Here is a 10,865-nt window from a genome sequence, read left to right as displayed (position 1 = left end):
CTCTTTTCATAAAATTTTGTCTTTACTTGAGATGTTTTAATTTAATTATATTAAATATATGTAAAATGAATTGCTTATTAGTTTTGTTAACTAGATTGCAATAGTAATAAAAAAAAATAAAATAAAAAAAAAAAAAAAAAAAAAAAAAAAATAACATAAAATTGTTCTATGGCTCGTTAGGGTCGTTGTACCTTTTTCAATTTTTTACTACATTTTCAGAAAGGGGATAAACTTATGCCCTTTTTTCCCTTGCTTCCAAATTACATCAATGGATTAAGTAGCATCCGAAATCAGTTGTCAAACTTTACTTAACCTTGTATAATTGAATTATGGGTACAGACAGGTTCTGTAATTCATTTTCGAGTGACTTTCTGACAATTGTATTAAAATTCACTTAGAAGTGAATTACAGAGCCTGCCCGATAGTGTGATGAGATTTATATGGTGCCCGAAATAAGTGAAAGGAAACGGGTGATCGAAACCGTAACAGTGACGACTTAGATACTCGACGTATCTATAAGCTGTCGTTTACGTAATGATACAGTGAAATTTCCAGTGTCGTTGACAGTTGTATTCTACAAAAGCTTCACAGATTATTTATTTATTATTTTCTGAGTTTTGAAATCATTTCTTTTTCTATTATTTTCTCATTTTTACGAGCAGAATGAGGAAGAAATTCAACTATTTTATGATGTTTTGAATAACTAAGTTGAGAGCAAGTGGATCATCACATTTGTGATGAAGCTCATTTTTAAGTTAAGGCACCATTTTGTGTTCAGAATGCAGTGATTCTCAATCGAAGCTAGTTTTAGTTAAGATTGAACTAACTCGAATGAGTTAGGATTAAAAATCTGAGATTTAACAAATGCTTTCACTACTCAATTTCAAGTTCATCTCAAACCTAATTGTTTATTGGGATGCACTAATGACCGAAATTCCAAGCAAAGTAATGCTTAGTTGTGTGACTACACAACATTAAAAGTTTGTCAACGAATTAATAAATTTCTTTGTTTAATTTGCATTTTTGTCGGCATGCCTTTTTCTTTGTTTTTATATGCTGGGCATTCAAAGCGACGCGTGTGTAACACTTCCCGCCAAGAGCAGCACAACATACAAGCTGCGCATCATACGCACATTCATTCATATACATATGTACTCATGTACACATACACACGCAATGCATGTAGGTATGCATTCTGAAAAATTACCCAATTTCTAAGAATTATTACTACTGGCTGGTTGCCTGTTTTGGCTCACTACTCAACACATACGACCAAATATGGGTTAAAGTTGACGTCGAGTTCACACATCTTTGGCATGAATACGAACACATAAAAACGCACATACACAGCTAGGCCTATATCAAAGCTTATACATACAAATGCACTGAATTAAATTTGGGTAATTGGAGCACTGGGCAGTCAGTGCTTCAAATGCATTGATTGATTTGGTAAACACCAAGCCACACACACACACACATAAATTTTCCTAGATTTGTGTCTCGTATTCAGTCAATACCTATTCATACTCATTTGCATACTCTTGTCATGCCATATTTTTGTGAGGGAAATGAATTGAAGGTACTTTACGGCCGTCTATTTACTGAATGGTTAGAATTTCACTTTTTAAGTATCGTTTCGATAAAATATTTGAGTAAAATGAAAAGTTTGTCGAATCTGTCACATGAATTTTGGACCGAGGACAGACTTTTAATGCACCAATTGGTATTTGCGCATATATTCACATGTAAATGCAAAGCATTGAAAGGTATTCGATTTGATTGCTTTTACATACATACATACACACATGTGAGTATATGCAGATATATGAGCACTCATATAAGCACACCAATATATACATATACGAGTATGTATTACATGTGCTGGTGCTCAGATTTGAGCCCCACTGCCTATAACTGTGAATTATATTATTTCTCCGTCGATCAATATTTGCTTTAGAGAGTAGACTCCTTTGCGCCAGCTTGGTCTTATCAAATTCGTTAGAGTCTTGAAAGCAATTATCATTACTATAAAGCGAAGTACATTTAGTAAATGAAAACTGCTTGTTTGAAAGTGTTTCTTGCATAGAAGTAATAACATTTGTCTGTAACTTTCCGTACAAGAAGACATTTGTTATTAGAGTAAAAGATACATTTGAGTGATAAAGATACTTTGGAATTCAATTTATTTTACTATTAGAATGCAAATTTTTGCTAAAATGAACATTTTAATATGCTTGTTGCACAAAGATACTTTTGTATCTTAGAGATACATTTTAATTTTTCATGCATTTTACACGCTAGCTCGTATTTACTACATTATTAAGAAGTAATATAAAGGCTTGATGCATAGAAATAGCATAGGAATCTTTTTGTATCTGAAAGATATTTTCTGCAGTTGTATTTTAGTATTTGAGGTTGGTTAAAAAGGTATAGTATTACTTACAACAACATGATTTTAAACTTCTTTGTGAAAGACACTGCTGTTTTCCGTTGCATAAATACTGCAGTCATTTGAACATGTTTTTAACGAAAAATAATTTTTGTATCTCTTAGATACTTAATCGCAAACGACAAGCCTTGAGAAACTTTTATTTTCTATCCGATGGTGTTTTAAGAACTTGAGAACTTGAAATGAAAGTATAAGGCAGACATTTTGTTGGAAATAGTTGTTTTTACTATAATCTAGTAGATAATCGTGACTACGAGTTACATGGTCAACTCGGTCAGTTCCATTTTTGACCACTTTTCCCAATAAATATGGCAGGTTGCGCAGTCTTGTTTCAACCAAATGCTGCAGATGTTTAGCTGATTAGTTTTTGAAAGCAAAAATTCAGTCAGCATGGATCGATAGCGCTTGTCATTCACCGTAACGGCAGCTCCTTTCGCATTTCGAAAGAAATCAGGACCGATGATGCCGCCAATACTCTATCAACATCGCGAACAGATATATATATATTTTTTAAGTAAATTTCCACAATCCGGAAGCATTGTTCTGGCGTTAAATGATTCATTACACTGCGTTACAAAAACGAACTTTTTTTCTGTCCTATGAACCAAATATACTTTTTCGGAAAGGGGGAAAAAATAAAAATAGACGTGTATCGGCGATTTTCATGTACACGTCAGAATTTTTTTTTATGTATAAAATATAGAGCTCGTAGTCCGCCTGTGTGAAATACTTTGGATCAATTTTTAACTCTTTTTCCGTGATCCAATCGCGCTGAATTTCTGCAGGCAGACTCGTGGAAATGTTTTTATTATGTAAAATTAAAAAAAAAAAAAGTTTTATCAATTCTCAGATTTTCTTGAATTTTTTTTTTTTCTAAATTATTTTCTTTCTAAAAAAAAAAAAATTTTTTCTAAATTTTCGGCATAACTTGAAGGGACTCCAAATTTTTAAAAAACTTACCTTAACCTTTAATTTATTGTTTCATACAACACACTTGTGCCGTTTGTGTGTTTGTTACAGTGCTTTTTGTGTACATGGGAAGGTCGCAAAAGAGATCAGCATTACACTGAATTTAAGTGGAAGCCGCGAACATGCTACAAAGTAGGCGTAGAAAGTATAGGAAATCTACCATTAGTGCAGCCATCACTACACATTAAGCTCGGTGTCGTATCAAATTTCGTTAAAAAACTGGATCGTGAGGGCGAGGCGATTGCAAGTTTGCGCAATATTTTTCCGAAACTGAGCGGCACAAAGATTCATGCAGGTATTTTTTTTTACGAAGGCTTTTAGTAACTTTATTTTTTTAATGATGTGTATAATTTAAGGTGTTTTCAGTTGTCCGCAGTTAAAAAAAAATAGTTGCAAGTTATGAATTTTCATCAAAATTGAATGCTATCGAACAACGTGCATGGAAAGCCACAGTTGCCGTTATTGAGCAGTTTCTTGGGAACATAGGAGCTGACAATTATAAAAATATTGTTGCAGAAATGATTTCGGCATATGGCGAAATGGGCATATTAAGATCCATTTCCTTCACAATCATTTAGATTGTTTCCCTGGTGATTTAGGAGCTTGTAGCGATGAACATGGCGAAAGGTTCCATCAGGACATTGCGGCTATTGAAAAGCGCTTTAAAGGACAAGACATTACGCATATGCTTGGCGAATACTGTTGGTCTATTTGTCGCGATACTGACACAAATGCTTACAAACGCAAAAATAAAAGGCCTAAGTTTCTTTAAAAGCATTAAAATTTTTAAAGTAACAATTTTTAATTTTAATATAATAAAATTAAAATTAATTTTAATATAATAAAATTAAAAACAAAATTCGGGGTTTTATATCTCTATTGTAATACCATTCTTTTGATACCCACATCGGTATATCTCATGCAATTCTTTTTTAAATTTCGAACAGGTGGCAACCCTGTGAAACATTGTCAGTGGCAACACCTAGGTGAAAAGTCTAGAAATGTGATACACTATCTGTGTGCCCAATTTCATTCAAATCCGTTAAGCTAATCCTGAGATCGTGTGGCTATACAGATATGCATACAAGAATTGCTCGTTTAAAGTTATTAAATACAAAAAAAAAAAAATTGTGACGTGTACATGAAAATCGCTGATACACGTGTATTTTTAGTTTTTATCCCCTTTCCGAAAAAATATATTTGGTTCATAGGACAGAATGTGTGTAACGCGGTGTTATGACTTGCGAAACCTTACTGAACGGGAATGTCAGCTCGGGTTGCCATTTTCAGCTGTCCAACCATAGTTACTGATATCGATAATTCTCATACAGCAAAAAAAAAAAAACAAAAAAAAATCACCCGATGTAACGACATTTATTAAGTTACGCTTCCTTTCTAATATGAACGAATTCACTTTTTATGAACTCTTTTTACATGCCTTGAATTTTTAGGCGTATCTACAATTAAGAAACAAAACATTGTAATGAAGCCTGCAACTTGAGCACATTTTCATGTTAAAGATATTTCTTTCGATCTGTGGATGCTCTTACAACCTTACAGATTTTGCATATAATTAATTTTCGTACAACAACGACAACACGTATTTACGTATTACTTACTTATGTATATTGCATTTCCCACAAACCAACTGCCACATAATTTAGCAGTGGCATTGCTGCGCTGATGTTCATTTTTTTTACAAACGTTATGGCTATCATTCGCTAGATATCTATTGCATATCTTTGCATTTAAGGTGAGCATGGAGCGAATAGACCCAAACATAGTCAATGAACATTCTAAGTAACAACTACGAACAACATTTGGCACCCATCACTGCTGCTGCGAGCAACATGCAACACCAGTTTAGCTTGTTGCATCCAATTTTGGGCTTCTCCCAAGCGCATTGTTGTTACTGCAACTGTTAGTCTCTGTTGTTCGTTGTTTGTTTGATGGTTTGTTTAGCTGCTTGTTGATCACTCAACGATGAACGACCTTCAACGGCGACACCGATGAGGTAAGCATGACGAAGCTATTAACAGTCGCTGCAGAAAGAACCCGTAAAACAGGAAACAAAGGTAAACATGCGAAAGAAAAAAAAAACAAAGGTATATTATACACAACGACAGGAGCCACCGGCTTCAGCAAACTGGAAAGCAGGAAGACTATAAATTTTGTGGCCATAAAGTTCAGTCGGTAGTGTGTGCATTTGTATTTATGCAAAATTTACCTGATTAGCCGGCATTATGCTTACATTCAGTCAACAGCGCAGTGAAACTTAGTAAACCGGTCGACTTTCTTAGGTCTTAGTTTTTCAGTTTCAGAGTTTTTGGATTTCAATTTTCAATGACAAAAATGAGACAATTTGAATTTTTTCTAAAAGCAGCTTAGATCACTCGTAAATGCAAGTATGTACTATAGTAATAGTAGCCTGTCCAAGGCGATGCACGCGACTAGTAAGTAGGCAATTCATAAAGAAATTTTGAACAAAAACCTCAAGCTACCAAAGGCTTTAGTCGGGACTTTTGATCGAAAAAGTGATATCTTCCAATTGTTGCATAAAAACCTCTTTGCTAATCTAAATAACTACTCTCTGTCACCAGAGCTTTCAGGGAGCCATAAACGATACTTTGGGATAAAAGCTTCAGAGTGAGAAGAATTGAAAGCAGTTTTGCAACGCGTGATATTTCCTTGCTTTTACTTTGGGTTTATATAAAGACTTAACTCCGAATGGCAGTGATATAGCAAACACAACGATAACAATATTTCTGTTGTCTTTAAAGTAATTTGCTTTCTTCTTCTTCATTCTAGTATACCTTAGGCGTGTTATAAAATAATTGTGATTTTCACAAAGATGACGTAAGTGTCGTATTGGTGTATATCTTAATTTCGGAACGGCTGCAAACAGGGTTTAGCGGGATCGTAACACCCAACCGTAAAATCATATTATAAGTTTTCACTCCGTTAAAAAATAGTTGGTTCCAGTTTCAAGTCTTCTAAATCTTTATTCAACCGTTAAAATCTTTACAAATTAAAACCATATGGCCCTTAAGACATGTTCCGAAAAATCTAAATATTTTTTCTTTTAACTCCCATTTGCTTAGAAATTCAACAAAGCTTGCTCTTTGATTTTAATTTGCGTGTACTCGAACGCAGATTCAGTTACACCATTTAATAAAAGTAAATAAAGCAAGCTTGTTTAGGAGTGCTTATGAAAAAATTTTAACTTAACGCAATCTAGAAAAACTGTCAGTGGCCTATATGCCTGTGTACATACATATATTTATATATGGTACTAGAAGAAAAAAGCGAGAACTCAAATCACAAAATGCGCACTGATTATACGCATTCGCCCACCTGAAAACTGCAGGTTCTTCAACCCTAATCCCGCATGTTGCGATTTACGCTGACAACCACACCACTAATACATCTCCACACTTAAACGGTACTATCTCGAAATTAGCTATCGCACGAAAAAGAGTTCTAAATGGGCTTTGCAATATACGACAAACGTAGTAACATAAGAGTTCCTGGCCACAGAGAATGTCCTAGGAACTACAGGGTCCGACACTCGAAGTGTAACCAACTTCAGATCGCGCGCGCAACTGATGCACGGGCATCAGCTATCTGTTAGTTGACTAAATGACAGTCCAGAGTATTGTTTATAACGCGCGGAAACATTTTGCCAAGAGTAAACGCGAAAAAAGAATGTCAGTAATGGATTTCAAACGTAATAGTGCGATTGCATTGCGGTTGATTTCCGAACATTGCGTTTTCTAACGAGAATTTTTTTTTCAAATTGAGCAGTTCATAAACTCCCAAAATGATAGGGTTTATTTGGCCGACCATTCATACGAGAATTTGAGTCAACGATTGGCCACCAGGAGGCAGGACCCGCCTTTGAAGTCGTGGGCACTAAAACATTTCTGTGGCAGACCATGCACGTTTCAACAGGACTCGGCACCGTCTCACAAAGCTCGAGTGAACTAAGAACGACTAAAAACAACGTTCTGAACTTCATAACGCCCACACAATGGTTCTCAAATTCACCAGACGCGAATCCGGTCAAGGCCATAGTCAAGGCAAAAGGTGGTCATATCGAGCAAAAGTAAATTGATTCCTAATTTTGTATTATTTTCACACATTTTTTACTTTGAATTGAGTAAAAGTAATTTTCCAAACTATATTTACGGCCTTTTTAATTGGTTACACTTTGAGTGCCGGACTCTTTATGTATTAAACAGAATAGGTGGTAGTCATCCAAAAAGGTTAAGTAAATTTTCTTCTAATGCACTTGACTTCCACATTCTTACAATGCATGCGTTGGGAACAAGAACGTCGAACGCTGGAGAATGCAGTCAACAACATAACCATTGAAAATGTAATCAACAAGATGCTAAGCAGCGAGCAAACGTGGGCGATCATCAGTGGTTTCGCGGAAAGAATTCTGCGGTTAAAAAACGGTTCCTGGACGCAGGCATAATAAGGAAGATGGAACGGCACTCTGAAGTAATGCGAAAGGTGGACGGCGGTTCCAAACAAGGGGGAGTTTTTTAGTCTCCGGACGTACCATTGCCCCGACGGCGGCTTTGATGATGCATTAGGCACTTTAAACACCCTCATCCACAAAAAAAAGTACCAGTACATTATATTAATTCGGTTTCGTTCTACGAAGCTCACCGATTTTATGTTTTTCAAGGCCCATATCTCCGATGCTATTTAAAATATTAAAATGAAGTATATCCTATGACACTCAAGAACAGTGCAGCTTTTTATACGTGAGAGAACTTTTAGAGTCGGTTGGGTACCTCCAGAGAGTACCCGTTACAAATATCAACCATTTTTTTATTTTTGAAGTGAAAACTTCTTTAGAATCGTTGGGAGTGATTTGGGAAAAAGTGAAACGAAAAAAGCGACCAACTTGGCTACGAAGCGTTATATTATATGTTGATATAAACGTAGCGACGAACTAAATAAAAATAACTTTTATTTTTATTTTTTCTTTTTCTTGTGATTCGAACCAAGGATTTTGGATCGGAAGCTCACATTGCTAGTCGCTCGGCTACCGCGTCATGCTGTAGGTGCTGGCCTAAAAGTTATTTAGTTACGAAGCGTTATATTATATGTTGATATAAATAATTTTTGTGAGCGTGTAATTCTCAAAAGGTTTATTAGGTTTATTATTTAAAATGTATTGACTAGGTAGTGTGGTTATCATCTTAACATCTGAATGATCCTCCATCGGAGGACAACAAATGTTAAACTGATTTTTGGAAATGGGCGGAGTGTTTTAGGGGCTTGCTCCTTCTCTGCCACGGGTTGACCCGGTATTGCAGTACCGCCGGGATTTCGGCTTTGAATAAATACAAGAAAAAATATACTAATACATTTAGCTTTGGTGGGAAGAGCCATACATTTTTATATGAATACATGTAGACGAAAATGGAATTTTGTTTTTTTTTTTGAAATTTGCATTGTAGGACATTTCTGATTATTTATTGAAAACAGTTTTTTGTTTTAGATCAGTGCTGTCCAAAATGAAAAATGTGAGTGTATAAGTGAGAACGAGAGAATGGGAGCAGCCCAGTGGGAAATTTAAACCAAAATAAATTAATATTGGATTGGAGTAGAAAATTTTTGTGGGAGGAATCGAAATGCCTTTTGATATTATATCTATAGCTTCCTTTGAACGACGACTTGTAACATAACATAAAAGGCATTGCAAGTCGCCAAAGGCATTTTCTAACATAAAAAAGTTCTCACAGGGCATTGTATTGCATACATTAAGCGTCGCGGACAAACGTGATGTTTATTCGTTGCTGGTTTGCTAACGACTGAACGATGGAGAGTAAGAATACGTGTCATCAATTGATGTATGGGATGGACAGCACTGGTTTAGATACTGAAAGTCAGTTTAAGTGAATCGGTATAAACATTTCGTACATTAATTTTTGTGAGAGTGTAATTCTCAAAAGGTTTATTAGGTTTATTATTTAAAATGTATTGACTAGGTAGTGTGGTTATCAGCTTAACATCTGATAGATCCTCAATCGGAGGACAAAAAATGTTAAACTAATTTTTGGAAATGGGCGGAGTGTTTTAGGGGCTTGCTCTCCACCTCTGCCACGGGTTGACCCGGTATTGCAGTACCGCCGGGATTTCAGCCTTGAATAAATACAAGAAGAAATATACTAATACATTTAGCTTTGGTGGGAAGAGACATAAATTTTTATATGAATACAAGTAGACGAAAATGGAGGAAATTTGTAAGTCTGTTTCTTCGGTCCGTTTGGGTATATTTTTTGACAACATCGAAACCAAAGCATTTGTATCATATTTTATCTATCATAAGCCACTCGTATCATTTGTTGAAATTGAAAACATTGAGGATGAATAATGATAAAATGAAGAAAATAAAATATGAACTTTATAGCAATATTATAATGAACCTATAATTATCCCGCTCCTAATGCTGCTTTCGTCTTATTCTCTCTCAGTTTGTTTTACGGAAGGTTTCACTTCTATCAAGTCTAACCGTTAGACTGGTATTTTTTTATTTGACAATAGTACAGATGTTAGCAGCCAAAAAAAACGGAGGTTCCCATCAAAGTGGAACGAATTACGGGATCCGCTATCATTTAAAAGTTACTAAAAAATATACAAGTATTTGAGCTGCCATATAAAACGCACCCAGTACTTGCAAATTACTGTAAAGTAAAATTAGATTTTGTATATAATCAACTATCTGCTAAGCAATAAAAAAAAATGGTAAATAAGTACTTTTCTTGAATATTTTACACAGATACACCAGAAAAATAACTTACAAGTTTAAACACAATTTGGAAAATTTCAATTTCACATTGTAAAATTACCATAAGGTGCTACTTGGCCATGTAATGACTGTAACTAGGGGTGACCACAAAAAAATACAGATTGTGAAAAACTAAGCAAATCAAGTACAGAGTAGTTGGCTGACCTTGTTTTTGTAATACGATACACATACATATGTACATTTATAACAGTATATGTACTATTTTCATTAACTTTGCAAAACACATGTGCTCATTTATTTATTACTGCAAATGCTGAGCAATGAACTTGGCAATCAGTTGTGTTTTGGAAAAAAGGCAAGTATTTTTTTTTTATTCATTTCCACTCTTCATTGTTGATTTTTGCCACTCTGCAAAGTATTGTAAACAAACTGAAAAAGTAGTGAAGTACACTATGTATTTACACATTTATTTAAAATAATTGAAGATTTACAAATTTGTACGTTTTTTGGTAAAAATGCATCTCTTAGATTTTTCTAACTTTAATACTTCCGCGAGAGCATAAACAAATTTTTTGTAAACATTTTACAACACTTTAGGGCGCATCACGGGCACTTCACATGTGGTGATTGCTTTGATTTCACGGAATTTTTTTTAGCAATTTGTGTGCTTAATACTTT

At 34.8% G+C, this 10,865-nt stretch overlaps 2 pseudogenes; both read left to right on the top strand.

The window, feature by feature from the left end:
* Positions 1-8,594: 8,594 nt before the first annotated feature.
* LOC129236599 (U2 spliceosomal RNA) lies at positions 8,595-8,778 on the top strand (annotated as a pseudogene).
* A 625-nt stretch (positions 8,779-9,403) lies between these two features.
* LOC129236527 (U2 spliceosomal RNA) lies at positions 9,404-9,589 on the top strand (annotated as a pseudogene).
* The last annotated feature ends 1,276 nt before the right edge of the window (positions 9,590-10,865 follow it).

Source organism: Anastrepha obliqua, chromosome 1 (assembly GCF_027943255.1).
Source record: "Anastrepha obliqua isolate idAnaObli1 chromosome 1, idAnaObli1_1.0, whole genome shotgun sequence".
Lineage (NCBI taxonomy): Eukaryota > Metazoa > Arthropoda > Insecta > Diptera > Tephritidae > Anastrepha > Anastrepha obliqua.
This window is presented reverse-complemented; position numbering and strand designations above follow the sequence as displayed.